At 42.5% G+C, this 17,789-nt stretch overlaps 1 pseudogene; it reads left to right on the plus strand.

Annotated features, from left to right (window-relative positions):
* Positions 1–17,293, plus strand: part of LOC110293351 — a 58,351-nt pseudogene extending 41,058 nt beyond the window's left edge.
* The last annotated feature ends 496 nt before the right edge of the window (positions 17,294–17,789 follow it).

Consider the following 17,789-nt stretch of genomic DNA (forward strand, 5'->3'; position numbering starts at 1 on the left):
TAAGTTGAAAATCTTCATTCTCATCTACTCCTATTATCCGTAGGTTTGGTCTTCTCATTGTGTCCTGGATTTCCTGGATGTTTTGAGTTAGGATCTCTTTGCATTTTGCATTTTCTTTGATTGTTGTATCTATGTTCCGTATGGAATCTTCTGCATCTGAGATTCTCTCTTTCATCTCTTGTATTCTGTTGCTGATGCTCACATCTATGGTTCCAGATTTCTTTCCTAGGGTTTCTATCTCCAGAGTTGTCTCCCTTTGGATTTTTTTAAATTGTTTCTACTTCCCTTTTAAGATCTTGGATGGTTTTGTTCAATTCCATCACCTATTTGTTTGGTTGTGTTTACCTAAGGGATTTTTGTGTTTCCTCTTTAAGGACTCATACCTGTTTAGCATTGTTCTCCTGTATTTTTTAAATGAGTTATTAATGCCCTTCTTAAAATCTTCTACCACCATCATGAGATATGATTTTAATTCTAAGACCTGCTTTTTGCATGTGTTGGGGTATCCAGGACTCTCTGTGGTAGGCATACTGGGTTCTGATGATGCCCAGTGTTCTTCGTTTCTGTTAATAAGATTCTTACATTTGCCTTTCGCCATCTGGTAATCTCTGGTGTTAATGTTCAAGCTGTCTCTGGCTGGAGCTTGATCCTCCTGTGATTCTGTTAGCCTCTGTCAGCACTCTTGGGATTCCAACTCTCACCTGAGTCCAGAGTGGTCAGAGCACTCTCTACAGGCAAACTCTCCTCTTGCAGGGAAGGTGCACAGAAGTCTGGAGCTCTGATCCACCTCCTGAGTCCTGGGGTCAGAGCCCTTCCTGTAGGCTGACTCTCCTCTGGCAAGGAAGGTACCCAGGGGTCTGGGTCTCAGCTCTGCCTCCTGGCTAAGGATGAAGGCCCAACGGAACCCTGTCCAAGAAGCTCTGTTGCTTCTGTCATCCACATGCTCTCCAATGATCACGAGGTCCTGGGTGTGCTAGGGGTCCTGTGGTGTGGAGAGTCCTCTGAGGTCCTCAATGCCCTTGGCTGGGTTCACTCGGAAGATGTTGGGGCTGGCTCCGACTGGAAAGAATCCCAGCCTCTGGTCAGGTGGGGTTTCTTTATCCTTTTTCCTCCTGGCACAAGACCCTCCTTGATTCTTTGGAACTGATGTTGCATTCCACTCATCTGTGATCCTGAGGTCCCAGGTGTGCTAGGGGTCCTGTGGTGTGGAGAGTCCTCTGAGGCCCTCAACGCCCTTGGCCAGGTTCACACAGAAGATGGCAGGGCTTGCCCCGACTGGAATGGATCCCAGCCTCTGGTCGGGCAGGGTTCCTTTGTCCCTGTTCCTGCTGGTACAAGAGCTTCCTTGATTCTTTGGAGCTGATGTTGCATTCCACTCACCTATGATCCCAAGGTTATCCAGAGGTAGTGGTATTGAGAGTACTCTAGGGCCCTTGGTGGCCTCAGGCAAGTTCAGGAAGAAGATGGCAGGGTTGGCCCTGACCAGAATGGATCTCCTTAATCGTTTTTTCTTACACTCCAGATTTTATCCCCTCCTGGGCCACCCCTGATTATACCACATCCCATAACCCCTCCCCCCAACCCGAATTCCCCTCCAGCCCCACCTTGTCTCCACAAGAATGTCCCTACCCCCAGGCCCCCAGACCTCTCCTCTCCCTGGGGCCTCCATTATCTTGAGGGTTAGGTGCATCTTCTCTTACTAAACCCAGACCTGGCAGTCCTCTGCTGTATATGTGTTGGGGGCTTCATATCAGTTGGTGTATGCTGCCTGGTTCATTGTCTGAGAGATCCCAGGAACCAGGTTAGTTGAGACTGCTGGCCTTCCTATGTTGCCTTTCTCTGTAGCTTCTTTCAGCTTTTCCCTAATTCAACCACAGGGTTCAGCAGCTTCTGTCCATTGGTTGGGTGTAAGTATCTGCATCTGACTCTTTCAGCTGCTTGTTGGGTCTTTCGGAGGGCAGTCATTATAGATCCCTTTTTGTGAGTGCTCCATAGCTTCAGTAATTGTGTCAGGCCTTGGGACCTCCCCTTGATTTGGATCCCACTTTGGGCCTGTCGCTGGCTCAGGCTCCTCTCCATTTTTGTCCCTCCAGTTCTTTCAGAAAGGAAAAATTATGGGTCAGAGTTTTTGACTGAGGAATGGCAACCCCATCCATTACTTGATGCCCTGTCTTCCTGCTGGAGGTGGGCTCTATAAGTTCCCTTTCCCTACTGCAAGGCATTTCATCAAAGGTTCCTCCCTTTGATTCCTGAGTGTCTCACCTCCCAAGTCTCTGGTATATTCTAGAGGGTCCCCCTACCTCCTACCCCCTGATGTTGCCTGTTTCCATTCTTTCTGCTGGCCCTCGGGGCTTCAGTCATTTTCTCTTACCCAATATCAGATCAGGTTCCGCTCTCCCTTCCCTGCCCCCTTTCCAACCAGGTCCCTCTCTCCCTCCCCGATCCTGTGATTGCTTTCTTCTCCCTCCCAAGTGGGATTCAGGCATCCTCACTTGGGCCCATTGGCTTGTTAACCTTTCTAAGTTTTATGGACTCTATCCTGGGTATTCTGTAACTTTTTTATGGCTAATATACACTTATTAGTGAGTGTATACCATGCATGTCCTTTTGGGTTTGAGTTACCTCACTCAGGATGATATTTTCTAGTTCCATCCATTTGCCTGCAAAAGAACAAGGATGTCCTTGTTCTTAATAGCTGAGTAGTACTCCATTGTGTATCCATTCTTCTGTTGTGGGACATCTGGGTATCAAAAATAAGACCGCTATGAACCTTGTGGAACACATGCCCTTGTGGCATACTGGGGCATCTCTTGGGTATATTCCCAAGAGTGGTATAGCTGGGTCTTCAGGTAGATATATGTCCAATTTTCTAAGGAAGCTCCAGATTGATTTCCAGAGTGGTTGTAACAGTTTGCAACCCCACCAGCAATGAAGGAGTGTTCCTTTTTTCACACCCTCACCAACATGTCAACCAAATGCTGTTACATGAGGTTTTGATCTTAGCCATTCTGATAGGTATATGGGTCTTTTTGATTTGCATTCCCCTGATCACTAAGGACTTTGAACATTTCGTTAGGTGAGTCTCAGCCATTCGAGATTTCTCTGTTGTGAAATCTGTTTAGTTCTATACACCATTTTTTTAAAAACTGGGTTGTTAGGTGTTTTGGTGGTTAGCTTCTTAAGTTCTTTATATATTTTGGACATTAGCCCTCTATCAGATGTGGGATTAGTGAAGATTTTTTTCCTAGTCTGTAGGTAGAATACTTTTCTTTTTTCTTTCTTTCTTCTTTTCTTTTTTTCTTTTCTTTTCTTTTTTCCTGTTTTCTTTTCTTTTTTTTTATTTGAAGAGTTAATTTATTTTCTATTTGAAAAAATTTGAGATGAAAGATAATTGGGGCCAGTGTTAAAGAAAGAGAGGTAGAGTAAGATCCCATAGTACCCTACAAACAAGACCAAGCAGTTAGACTGACTAAATGCTCAGCAGTGCACAACCATCAAGTATTTCACATAAAAGTAGATGTTAGAGTTGTAGAACATGTTTCGTAATTCTCCAGATTTTTCTCCCAAGAAAAGAAAAAAAAAATTAAGCCTGAAATTACCACAAAATAGCCACCATTTTGCTCTCCAGTCCTGGCCTCTCTCCAAATAAACTAGAATTATGGCTGTGATTCAGAAATTCAAGGAATTGGGGCACTGCCAATGGCATATTTCCTTGGCTATCTTACTGAGGCAAAAAGACAGATCTCCTTGGGATTTATGGCACTGACGCCTTAACTCTAGCTCCAGCTACAGTGCTTTTCCTGCCCATTGCGCATCTTCACCTTCCAACAAACTTCTTTACTGCATTGTGAGTAGGCAAGGGATATGGACAAATTGGGTATGAGTGGAAAGAGGTGTGCTTATGTAACTAGGAGGGATGGATGCCCTGGTTTGAATAGAGAAATGCCCTGCTTAGGCTCACTATCCAAGCACTTTACCTCTAGTTGATAGTGCTATTTGGGAAAGATGCTGAACCTTTAGGAGTACAGATTTGCCAGGGGAAGTATTTCACTGAGGGTGGACTTTGGGGGTTTATAGCATACTCTCTCCTTGTGTGCTGATAAAATGTGGCAAACTAGCTTTCAGCTCCTGCCCACAAGCTACGTCTTCCCTGTCACATCAGACTATCCTTCTGGAACCGTGACACAGAGCCAACTTTCTCCTCCTGCGTTGCTTAGGGTATTTTATCACAGAAACAACAAAAAAAGGTAACTGCTATAAGAGGTGTAACTCTGACTAACAAATGTGAGCATAAATAGATGGAGTTACCTACCACACTGGATATAGGCCTGATGCTGGAGTATAGTACAGACAATGAGGATGTCAAAAGTACACTTGAATATCCCACAGGCCACCCACAAAGAATAACATATATGCTTTGTGTTAATAACCTCATTCAGCACTGTGTGCCTATAAATGAGTAATGCACCAAGTGATGAAATCTATAGTAAAAAGTTTACCCTCAAAGTAAAATGCAGGCATTGTCATGATGGTGGTTTTCAAACATTAAGTATACGGTGTTTCTGCATCATAAACTTCTGTTGGATGTGTAATACAATCAAGGAGTCTAGGACTTTTATAGACTTAAGACATAGATCTGGCAGAGAAGGCATTAGGATTGGAATTAGAAGACCTGGGTTCAGGTCCTGCCACTTGACAAAGAAGGCTTAAACATTTATAAATGTCAAGTGATATCTAATACTTCATAGTATTTGTCAAGAACTCCAAAAATCATCTTGAAATACTTGGTATTTGATGTGTTTTAGTAGAGGTAGGAGTAGGAGTCCCATGTCACTTGGATGTCATTCAGTCAATGGTTACATCCTTCAATCCTGTATTTATATTTAACAACTATCAATAAAGGATCTCTGAATTCAAGGCCAGCCAGGGCTACACAGAGAAATCCTGTCCCCAAAAACAACAACAACAGCATCATCATCAACAACAAAACCAAAAACCAAAAACCAAAAAACCAAACCAAACCAAACCAAACCAAACCAAACCAAACCAAACCAAACCAAACCAAAACAAAACAAAACAAAACAAAACAGAACAAAGCAAACCAACCCGGAAAATCAAGAGCTTTTCATTTTCCTTGGATACCTCCACTTATTATTCATTGTTCAATAAAATATTTTTTAGAGTTGCCTATATTTAAACAGTAACCAGATTTTGAAAACAATACATCCTGAATGACAGGCAGCTCCAAGAATCATACTGTACACACTCATCTGACAACAGGTTATTTTTCAGAAAACATTGTGTCTCATTCAGTGAAAGAAAGTGGCCCCCATAGCTCATATATTTGCATGTTTGGCTCCTAGTTGGTGGGCTGTTTAGGAAGGATTAGAGGTGTGACCTTGTTGGAGAAGCGATGCCACTGGAAGTAAGCTTTGAGGAACTAAAAGGCTATGGCAAGCCCAGTCTCGGTGCCTTTGTCTCTTGTGTTTGTGGATAAAGTTTAAGCTCTCGGCTACTGCTCCAGCACTATGCTTGCCTGCTGCCACAATCATCATGGACTAACCCTCTGAAACTGTAAGTGTGCTCCTAATTAAATGCTGTTTTTATAAGTTGCCTCAGGCATGATGTCTCTTCACAGCAATAGAACAGTGACTAAGACATGCAGAATTGACACTAACCTAACTCAAAACTAAGGGACATGTAAAGAGCCAAGAGTTTGGCCCATCTCTCAGGATTTATACTAAAATGAAGCAATTAGGAGGAAGACAGAGGATCAAAGAACAGGGTGTTACCGTTTTGGGGGCCTACTCAACTTAGAAGCTTCCAGGATGCAGGAAACTCAGGCAACATTACTTTTTTCACTCTACCTTCTATATGTGTTATGAGAAGCCATCTTTTTATATAAATAGCAAAACTTGATTCTCCAAAGATCGTTGGTAAACTCAGCCCCATTTGGGACTTCTAAGATATCCTGGGACTGTTTTCCAAGCAATAGGCTCAGGAAAACTGTCAAATGTGCTCTGTCATTAGACTCCTTTTCAAATATGAGTAACTTAATCCATATGGTGCTCATTCATAAAAATCCCCACACCACAGCTTCAGGTTTAACAGCTTACCTGTCATCCTAGGAGGCCCCAGTCTTACTTAATACTTCCCTAAGAACTATTGTAAATCAAATTTTGAAACAGGCAGCTGACTTTTCCTTGTGAACTCTTGAGTCCTGAAATGTTAGGTTGAGTTTGAAATAGATTCCAAAATATTTTACTCTTGTTTTATTTATGGACTCTTTGATGTGGGGCTCTATGTTTGTGGTCATTCGTGGTCTATAAGGAACTGAAGGTCACTTGTAGAGGAAGACAGTCTCCCGGAGAACACAAACAAGAGAAGATGCAACCCAGGGCATGAGAACTTACAGGCCAGCCATCCTGGTCTATGATGGGGGCCCTTTGCCCCATGGGAGATTCCTTAGGACACTGGGCTTCACCCACAAAATTTCTTCTTCTGGATTCCCTTTGTTCTACTATTCTAAACACTTACCTTACCTCTTGAAGCCAGCAGGTGACATGTCTAGGTCCACATGAAGAGCCTGAATGGCTGAGGCTCAAGTTCCCAGCTCAGAGGTTTCAGTTCAGGTGGTAAAAGACCTTTTCCACCGTGCCTTTCTTTTTCTCCTTCTTTCTGTTTTTATTTTAAGACCATAAAAATTTTTAATTTAATTTAAACAAATCTGCCTTAAGAACAGCAGGAAAATCTGTCCTCACCCCACGGTGGTTCCTGTCTCACACTCACTCTCTGCTCTCTCTGGTCTGAAACCAATTGTGTGAAGGATTTTTCTTCTAGATTTTTAATTGCTATGGAAGCTGAGAACTCGGAGGCTGTGAAGACATCTTTGTTGACCATGTCTCCTTTGAAAAAACAGTTAGTCTTTTAACAGACTTGGGAAGTGGATGGGGAAGCCCTCTAGGACTCAAATGGAAGTAACCTGAGACAATGCCCAATAAGATAGCAAACGCTGGGCCTAGGCAAGCAGGTAGGATGCACTACAGTCTCTGTGTTACCTCTGTGACCAGAGTCCCCCTGTGACAATACATTAAAAAGAGCATTGTAGCAGTGAATGAAACAAAGTTACTGCAGGGGTTGATATCCTGGATAGCAGCAGAAAATGTCTGTCTACCACAACCTCTCCCTTCTGCCTAGCATCCTCCTGGACTATCAGAATTTCCTCAGATAACACACAAAACATTGCTGTAAGAGACTCGTGTGTATCTCTACCCGCTGTTTATTGCACAAATATCTGTGGAGTCCACTGTGTGCCAGGTACTGGACTAAAGACAGAATTATTATTTCCTTCTCCTAAGACTGCCTTTTATCAGTTAGCAACAAAGGAAACAGCAGTGCAGGAAGCCAAAAGCCTCTGGCCCCGTGCAACTCCTGTCTGAAGCAGTGTGCTGAGGTTGGAGCCAAATTTGCCCCAAACGGTTCTCGCACACCAGAGAACCGTTAAATTAAAAGGCAGTGGTGCTTCTGGGAGAAGCAGACTGGAGGCTTGGCTCTTGGCATGAATAGCTTCTCTTGGCAGGCCCAGCTCCTGACCCATCTAAGAAGCCCATTCAGCACAGAAAGCCCCGTGATGCTGCGCAAAACCACGTGGTGCCTTCTTCGCAGGCGCCCTGGGACCGACTCGCGCTGCTCATTAGTGGTAAATGGTAGCTGCATGTGGAAATCCCAGCACATTGCAGAGAGAATGCAGCCCTAAGGAACCGTAAATCACCTGCATTGATTCGGAACTGACTGAGATGCGGCTAGAGAGTTGTTTGTTCAGAATTTAATTTGATTCACCAGCCATTGAGCAGCCCTTTATTCGGTGTTAAACTGCTACATTTCTAGCTATGGAAGCTGACTCAGGTGTTCCCGGACACTTTCGTCTTTTTTTTTTTTTTCTTCTTCTAGAATTATAGGCAAAGAGAGTGAATGCTTTTCACTCAACCTCTGCTTCTTGCGATGAAGGCATTCAAACAAAGAATGGGATGTACTGACCCATTAATGTGGTAGAGGGTGGCGCCAGCTATAATTGACAAAGCCACAGCTGGGCATAGCTGGGTGAGGGTTAGATTTATCTTCTACTGGTGACCTTTCTATTCCCTTACAAATAGCAAGGCACAATGACAAATGTAGACCGGAGTGTTAACAGTTATCAAGTACAATTCCTTCCAATGGGCATACAGTAACAACAACAAACATAGTGAATCTATCAATTTATCAGGCACCAGAAAAATCTGATTTCAGAATGTCTGGCCCTCCTAACCTGCCCACATCTCCTTTCGGGTTAACTACTCTCTTCCCAGTGTCTGACTGAGATGTTCCACCTCTCTACACTCAGCCTTGCCCTCAAACATTTCCCAGGTCCCTCGGAGATCATTCTTGCCTAGTTTCTCCACCCTCTGCCTCTAAAGCCCAAGGCAAACTTCTGGTTGCTTTTTGGCCTCTTGGCCCAGCTTGAAATATGAGGTCAGCTGCGTTCAAGCAGCTCATTAACTGTCTATGCTCATTCATTCCATCTCCAAGTTCATTTCTGAGACACGCTGGGTTTTGGGTAGCTCAGTGATGGAGCAGCTATATGTACAAGGCTGGGTTCCACCCCCACTACCTCAAACAAACAAAACTCCTGATCTCTTCTGAGTCTGTTCTTCAGGGCTTGAAGAAAAGTCCTTAAATATTGACTTAAATATCACCAATTATAAGCATACCCATCCAGCCATTACCAGGCTCTTTCCAAAGTCATGTTCTTAATGTCATTTCTGGGTCCTCAGTCTGATCTGACTTATTTCACACATATATATATATATATATATATATATATGAAATATATATATATATACACACATTCTATAGCTATTTCCTCTTTTTCATGGACCAAATGGTTTTATTTACCTGCAAGATTATGATTCTCTTAAAGCAATAATTCTGATGATCTCAAGCTAACTCCATTGCTTGTTTTGCCGTCTTATATGTGATTTTATTGACTTAATTTGGACTAAGCAATCAAATTTTCATTTAGTAATTCTGCTAAGTTGTAACCGTTATACATTAGGCACTCATAAACCAATAATTGTATACATTATATTTATAAGAGGTTATTTGAAAATGCTCCCTGATATTATGGCTAAATTACACAACTCGAATCGATGATGAAGAAAGAGGTTAAACTTGAGGAATACTCTAACAAGAAAAGAAATTGTAGTTTGGTAGCAAAGTTGAGGCGAGGTAAAAGAGACTGGAGAAGGAAAATCAAAGATGTGAGAATTCACATGCCTTTAGGATGCAATCAGTTTGGGGGAGAGTCAATAACAAGCTAGGAAATATGGATGGATTGAAAGAAGAGAAGAAGAGAATTTCCAGGTTGTACCAGGAACTCCAATTTTCATCAGATGACATGAATCCAAGGCAGTTGCATAGGCCACATATAGCGGTGGTAACTTTGTGGATCTAGGTAGAGGGAAAGAACCTGAAGTGACAAGCAAGTTTCCCTTGTTCTCTGTGGCCCTATAGAGGGGATCTATACATTCCCTCACGTTTCAAGAGGTGGCTAAGCAGAGAGTCAGAGATGTAGCCCAGCACAAAGGGTAAAGCAAGCTAAAGAGAAGCCTCTGTGTTCAGATCCAGAGATTGATGAACTAACCCTTCTCACTCATTTGATGACAATATGATCTTGTTGCTCAAAAAGTCTAAGTGTGGTTAGCATCACACCCCATCATCCCTCCATAGCCACAGAGGGCAAGGTGACTCAGTGAGAGGTTTTAATTCATTATAGAAAACAAGTTCTTTTCCTATGTACAAGTTAACCACAAATTGAAAAAAAAAGGCCTGTGAGGTATTTTTATATAGGCAAACACATATGCAGTCATACCCAGACACAAAGTATACAAACAGTCATAGAGAGAGAGAAGATCAATTTTTTTCATCCCAGCTTGGAAGCATGAACCTGACAAGACAATGTCGACTGAAGGAACATCCAGACAAGACCCACTGCTGGGTTGGGGAGGGTGCCTAGGGCCTCTTTGTTAGTTCACAGGAAAACCAATGGCACCCCTCTAACCATTGTTGATCCCCGTCAAAAGCCTCTCCCACTTACCAAAAATGCCCAAGTTCAAGAAGTGTTTACAGGAGATTATAATAATGAAGTTATTTAGGGAGATGTTACACAGGGCAAGATGTATCCTAGCAGTCTATAACTGTTGTCCAGGTACCCCATCTTCTTCATTGTTACCTTTCCTCTCAAAATGTCCTATAGTTATCTATTATTGTGCTTATAATACAAAAGTTTCTCATTACTTTACAATATGTCTTTAGTATTACCTTACCTATGGAGGCCTTGACACCTTAAAATTGAAAATGCCCAACCTTTCCTTCTACTCTGACCTGTTTCTTCAGGTTGCCTTCTCTTTGCCACCCCTCACATAATTCCCTAAAGACTGTTCACACCCCAACTCCCCTGTCTACTTCCTGGCTTTGCAGGTAGAAGCAAAAGCAAAGCAAGCCAAACACCATGCTACATGGTAGCTGTGTGAACTTGGGCAAATCACCATGTCTACACATCAAAAGCCATCATTTCAATGGCACAACGATGCTATTAGAATTGAAAACGGCTGTGCATGTGATCATCCTGGCTTGGCACACACTGCAGGCAGTGATATAAATCCAGAGTCCCATGCCCATCCTTACTGTCTTCTCCATGCCTTCCATGGCTACCTTCTGCCTATGTCCTCTCTCTTTTCTGTCATTGCTAAAGACCTGACTCCATAATTTTCTTCCTTCTCTTGGGGAGAATTTATATTCCTCCTCCTCATTTCCCCCTGGGTTATTTCCTGCCCTGATCTCTCCTATGTTCAGTGCACCTTCTTGAGATATAACCATCTTAGCTTGTTCTATGCCTCAGCCTCAGCTTGCTATAACCTGGCTAGCATCCCCACCATCTTCCAATGGGAAGCTTTTCTCCACATAACCTTTTTTTCCCCCTTTCACCAAGGAGCACCTAAAACATCATGCCCTGGCTCTCACCCCAACTAGACACCTAAGCCTTGACATTTATCTCAGTGGATCTAAAGAAATCTTTTGACAATCTCACCCAACTAGCCATGAGCTCTAATAGCTACAGAGAATTGACTTCATGTTATAGATATATCTGCTGCCACATCAAAAGCAGTAGTCAATAATGAATGTGGGTATCTTTAGTTGCCTTCTGATTCTGTGTATCTCCATGAGCTCAGAACAGTAGTGGGCAACTCACACTGTAAGGACAGTGCCCACATAAGTATAGCTCTCTGAGGGACAGGATACAGCTCCAGGCTTAGGTGTGTCAACCTAGCAATGTGACAGAACAGGTCCTTTGGAGTAGACATGGAAATGTGGTTCCCATGGAGGCTGAGCTTGGTGAACTGAGTGAGAACAGTGACTTATGGCAGTCAGAACAGCTGTTAATAGGGAGTCTCTGTCTTAGTTAAGGTTTTACTGTTGTAAACAGACACCATGACCAAGGCAACTCTTATAAGGACAATATTTAATTGGGGTTGGCTTTCCAGGTTCAGAGGGTCAGTCCATTATCATCAAGGCAGGAACATGATAGCATCAAGGCAGGCATGGTACAGGAGGAGCTGAGAGTTCCACATCTTCATCTGAAGGCTGCTAGCAGAATATTCCCTTCCAGGCAGCTAGGCTGAGGGTCTTATAGCCTACACACATAGTGACACACCTACTCTAACAAGGCCATACCTACTCCAACAGGGACACATCTTCTAATAGTGCCACTCCCAAGGCTGAGCACATACAAACCATCACAATCTTCAGGGCAACACCCCTCCAAGTCCATGGTCACAAGTGTGGAGCAACTCTCTCTAGCAGAACTCAGAGATGTCTAGAGTATATAATGTTAACTGTGAAAGCACTCAGGTTCAAGATGATAGATGGCCAGACACTGGGACAAGTATGTGAAGTCAGATCCAAAGAGCTATCAATGAGTTATTAAGAGGGACACCAAGGGTGTTTAGGCATCTGAGCATCTGGTTTAAGTGACCTTAGAGGAAGTGGCTACCATCCATACAAAGATGCTGGAGGCAGTTCCATTTCCAGGACTGAAAAATGATTGTGACCCTGAGTTCCTCCTAGTGCTGTGGAGAAATACTTTCAGACAACAAGATTGGACAAGAAGGTATTTGTAAATATTTCTCATCTAACTCTAGTAAGAAGGGAATATTTGTAGGATAGATGGACTCTAGGAGCAGATCACCTCCAGCTTCTGGCTATCCAGGAATGCTAGTAACTCCAGGACCTCACTAATCCTGGAGATGGACAGAGCCCCAATATGATCTTCCTGCAGCATGACTGTGGAACCTCTTTTCTTTGCTGGACTCACTGGAGAAAGCAGATTTAGAATTCATCTAGTATGCTGTGTTGGAGACAAATGTTCACCAAAGCCTTGCAAGGCTGTCTTACCCTTAGCCCTGGATGGGTCTCCACTGTTTGATTCTTACTCATGGCCTGTGGTAAGCAGCTATGAGACATGTTTCAGCCAATAAATTCTGGAAGTTCAGGCACACATTCCTCAAGTCAAGCACTTGAAATTTCTACCTCTTGGGTTCAGATCTCATCTCCAGCCTGGGTCTGAAGCTTCCATTAAAGCTGACTTTCTGAATCACCTGTCTGAGCCAGAAGCCGTGATGCCCCATGCAACCATGTGCTTGCGTGTAGGCATATGCTCACACGGAAGCTTCACAACCCCACCAAGTTCAGGTCTGTTGCTTACAAAACTCTTGTTTTATTCACACACACCTAAAGGGCAATGTTTATTAACAGTGCAATAAGTGAAAAGAGACATGTCAATATGGGTGATGAAGAAGGAAGGAACCCGAGAAAAAACAACCAGCCAGTGGCCTGGCTATGAACCTTTTGCCAAACTCATTCTGAGCGACATGGACTTTAGCTACTACCTGCCATACTCAAATCTGAGGCCCCACGGAACAAAAAGACCAAAGGGAAGGAAGGCTGAACAAAGAAATAATTACTAAAATGCTCAAATTGCCTCACTGCTACAAAAACATGTCCCTAGGGTGGAAGACAAGGATCCTTTTTGTTTTTCTTGCCTTGACTTGGTATTGATCATCTGAATCTGGAGAGTTAACTATTCCAACCAGCTTTTCTTCCACAGGAGCTAGGATAATAACTTAGAAGCATTCGTTATAGCTGCAGACAGTGCATTTTACTATTCCACCATGTACAATCCTCATACATCAACAGCTACCTACATGAATATTTACCGAATGCCATTCAAATGCATTAGTTTGTGAATTAGTAAGTGAACAGGAAATGGTTTAAATCCCTCCATCACTAGAGCTCAAATAAAGTGAAATGATCTCAAAGTCGGCATTCTGAGAAGCAGAAATATATCAACATGGCTCATGAGTGGCTTAGTGCAATGTCCATCAAAATGTCAGTATTTCTACATACAATTGTATGGATTAACACATGACTATGTATACATTATCATTAAATCTAGCGTTCACTCAGCACCTGTGCATTCCTGACCCATCTAAAAAATCAAAGTGTATCTGGTCAGGCTATATTGACAGTGAGTTCTCATGATGAAAGTGCCATCTGCAGACTCTCCATGACGCATGTAACGTCCCTTCTTTGCTATATAAGAAAGGAAAACAGAGCAACAGAATAAAGTAGCACTTCACTAGATGTTAAAGCAATATGGCAAATTTATTTTTAAAAACTGAAGCCCTTGATTCTTGCTGCTTTTCACAAAGGGTTCTCGGAAATTCTATGAAAACACAGTTCTCCAAGGCCTTTGCTGCGAAGTTGCTGGCAGATAGAAACTTTTTAGATAACCTATGTCAAAGCTTCTGCCAGAAATGTAAACTGTACAATAATTCTTTTATGTCTTTAGACACCTTCAACAGAAACCTTAAACACCCAAGTGTCAAAATAAGACAGATAACCCAATAAATTTGCTAGTGTAGGGACAGAGAAAACAAACCCAACCTTCTGTTACACGGATGTCTGTTAACTCGCTCTGACCACTAGCCTGAAACCTTAGTCTGCCACACAGCTTTCCTGCCTGGCTGTTTATTTAGACTCCTGTAAAACCTCCTGGCACCCATTTTTAATTTTCAGCTTGGTTCTTGTCAGCTTTCTGAAAAGCACAGCAAGGCACACTTTTTAACAAAACACACACAAATCAGGAAAGGACGAGATGGATGGTGGAAGGGTCTCCCAGCAAACTATGCATGGGCCACATTCCTCATCCCATTTGTTTGTAACAGAGTACAAGGGTTGCCAATGGGGTCACTCCATCTTTCATGCTTGAGCTTATAATATACGGCTGTCCTCATAGGCAAGGCTCTGCCTCACTCAGTGTTATTGTCTACAACTGCTCATAAAACTCTGTGTAAATACTCTTTGGAAATTCTGAGAGGGAAAAAAGGGTGGGGAAAGGGGGAGGAAAGAAAGAATCTTTAGTGGTAGCTCATTTTATTCTGTTAGCTTCCTGTTCTTGATTCAATGATTTAAAAAGGCCTCAAGCAATCAATCTTGTTCCTCCAAAGATGAAGAATGGTAGATTCAAGTTCAAGGTTAATTACCAGATAGCATCACTTTGCTTAAACCAGCCCTGATAATTTATCAGGTGAATTATTTGTTCATTATTACATGCAAACGGCTGAGGCTGGACCAGTACCTATAGTGAATGTATTCTGTGACTCAGTAACTGGAATTTGTGGTCTTCTGTAAAGTAACTGGAAAGTTCTGACTCAAGAGGCCATTGGGAGATAGAGGGTGGGTGTTCCCAATCCAAGAGTTCACAGGCATCTTGATAATATGGCAGGGGAGAGAAGGAGGTGCTAAGCATGATTGAAGTGGGTTTGCTACTTTGCAGAGAAAGTTTCCTCATTAGAGCAACATGACCCTTCCTTCCTCTCATTCCCATGCAGTCAGGAGCATTGTCTATTTCCTCAGAGCCCATTAGATAATTATGCTTTCATCTTCAGCAATTCCTACAGTGAATGTTAACTTATGTTGAGATGCAATGACTTTCTTAAGATGGTATGATTTCTGGAGGTTTGTGGGTAAGTGAAGAAAGAAAAAATTTGTAAATAATCATAAGAAGAAGTTGTTTCCATGATTCCACTGTGTATGTTTATGGTGTGAGTGTGTATGTGCATGTGTGTCTGTGTGTGTGTATACAAAGGAAGAAATGAAAAACCCATGTGGGCTAGTGAGATGGCTCAATGGATAAAAGCACCTGCCTGACAACTGGAGTTTAATTCTTGGTTCTCATACGATAGATGGGGAGAATCAGTCTCCAAAAGTTGTCTTCTGACTTCCACAGATAATAAATAAATAAATAAATAAATAAATAAATAACCAAGTAAAAATCTGTATGATGAGAACTTTCAGTCTCTGAAGAAAGAAATTGAAGAAAATCTCAAAAGATGGAAAGATCTCCCATGCTCATGGATTGGCAGGATTAATATAATAAAAATGGCCATCTTGCCAAAAGCAATCTACAGATTCAATGCAGTCCCCATCAAAATTCCAACTCAATTCTTTATCATAAAGTTAGAAAGAACAATTTGCAAATTCTGTGGGAATAACTAAAAACCCAGGATATTGAGGACTATTCTCAACAATAAAAGAACTTCTGGGGGAATCAGCATCCCTGACCTCAAGCTATACTACAAAGCAATAGTGATAAAAATGGCATTGGTACTGGTACATCGACAGACAGGTAGATCAATGGAATAGAATTGAAGACCCTGAAATGAATCCACATACCTATGGTCACTTGATCTTTGACAAGGGAGCTAAAACCATCCAGTGGAAAAAGACAGCATTTTTCAACAAATGGTGGGAGTTCAACTGGCAGTTATCATGCAGAAGAATGCGAATTGATTCATTCTCATATCCTTGTACAAAGCTCAAGTCCAAGTGGATCAAGGACCTCCACATAAAACCAGATACACTGAAACTAATAGAGGAGAAAGTTGGGAAGAGCCTTGAACACATGGGCACAGGGGAAATTTTCCTGAAAAGAACACCAATGGCTTATGCTCTAAGATCAAGAATCGACAAATGGGGCCTCATAAAATTGCAAAGCTTTTGTAAGGTAAAGGACACTGTCAATAGGACAAAACAGCAACCAACAGATTGGGAAAGGATCTTTACCAACCCTACATCAAACAGAGAGTTAATATCTAATATATACAAAGAACTCAAGAAGTTAGACTCCAGAGAACCAAATAACCCTATTAAAAATGCGGAACAGAGCTAAACAGAGAATTCTCAACTGAGGAATATTGAATGGCTGAGAAACACCTGGAGAAATGTTTAAAGAGAAGCAGCGCTGTACTGTGGTGTGAACCTCGGGCGACATTGTCTGGGTGGCCAGGCACCTGGAAGGGAGAAGCCAAGAGGCAGATGCTGCTGATGAACGTACAGGCTCAGCAAGCTAAGCTGAAGAAGTCAAAGTCCCTCTGTGACCCCTATTTGATGTCTTCCTGGAAAGACGATAGACTGCTTCAACTAGGGAAACTTTGAAGGCTGAGTACAATCTTATGATTAAATATTGGTTTAAGGCAGAAGCATGAGAAAGCCATATACTGTTTGAAAGCTTTTAATCCCACTTCCAAGGCTCATGCCCTCCTCAAAAGGATGCTCTTTCTTACTGCTGTTATGTGAATCTCCATAATGAATGGATCCAGTGCGGCAAATACATCACCCAGTGTGAAATGCAAAGAAGACCAAGGGATAAATAGACATGAGGAGAAGGAAAACCCATTTGCAGAATACATGTAGATAGAAAATGAAGAAGATTTCAACAGACAGGTGGAAGAAGAGCGGCAGGAGCAAGACTTCTTGAACCACTGCTTCCTGGAGATGCTGGATGAAGAGGACCAGGACTGGTTCATTCCATCATGAGACCTACCTCAGGCTGTGGGACACTTACAGCTGCAGTTAAATGGACTATCAGTTGGTGACAGTCAAGAATCTGAAGACATGCCAAGCAGTGGTGGCGCACACCTTTAATCCCAGCACTTGGGAGGCAGAGGCAGGCGAATTTCTGAGTTTGAGGCCAGCCTGGTCTACAAAGTGAGTTCCAGGACAGCCAGGGCTACATAGAGAAACCCTGTCTCAAAAAACAAACAAACAACAACAACAAAAAAGAATCTGAAGACATTTTGAGCAAATTAACCTGAATCCAGATGCCAAGGAGTTTATGCCAGGAGTGAAGTACTGAGCTATTGGAAGCTTCCAGAAGGATTTGTCTTGTGCCCATACCTGCGGCCAGCAATGAACCAAAAGGCAGAGCTAAAGAGGGGTAGCAGAGTGTGCGGCCAGTGCGGGTTGGATTGGGTTTAACTGGATATTGTGACTCTGCGTAACTAACATTCAAGATCTACTCTCTAAGCCCGAGCATGGCTCTTCTGCTGTGCTGACTTGCTCAGAGCAGTTTCCAATTTATTTTATTTTCAATGAGCTCTTTGGAGTTAAAGAACTGAAGTTGTTTTTCCTTGTAAGGAACTGTTATCTGCAGTTTAGAAAAATAAGCTGACCAAGGAAAACAGTATTTAAGAAATAATTTTCCCTGCTGTGTACCTACCAGGAGCAGGGTTCCTGGAGAACTTAAGGAGTTTGCAGCTGGGTGGTACAAAGGAAAAGCATGAGATACAAACCAGATATAACACTCAGCTCCCATCCCCTGACATTTCCATGATGAACTGGGATACCAGTGG

The sequence above is a fragment of the Mus caroli genome, chromosome 4 (genome assembly GCF_900094665.2).
Source record: "Mus caroli chromosome 4, CAROLI_EIJ_v1.1, whole genome shotgun sequence".
NCBI lineage: Eukaryota > Metazoa > Chordata > Mammalia > Rodentia > Muridae > Mus > Mus caroli.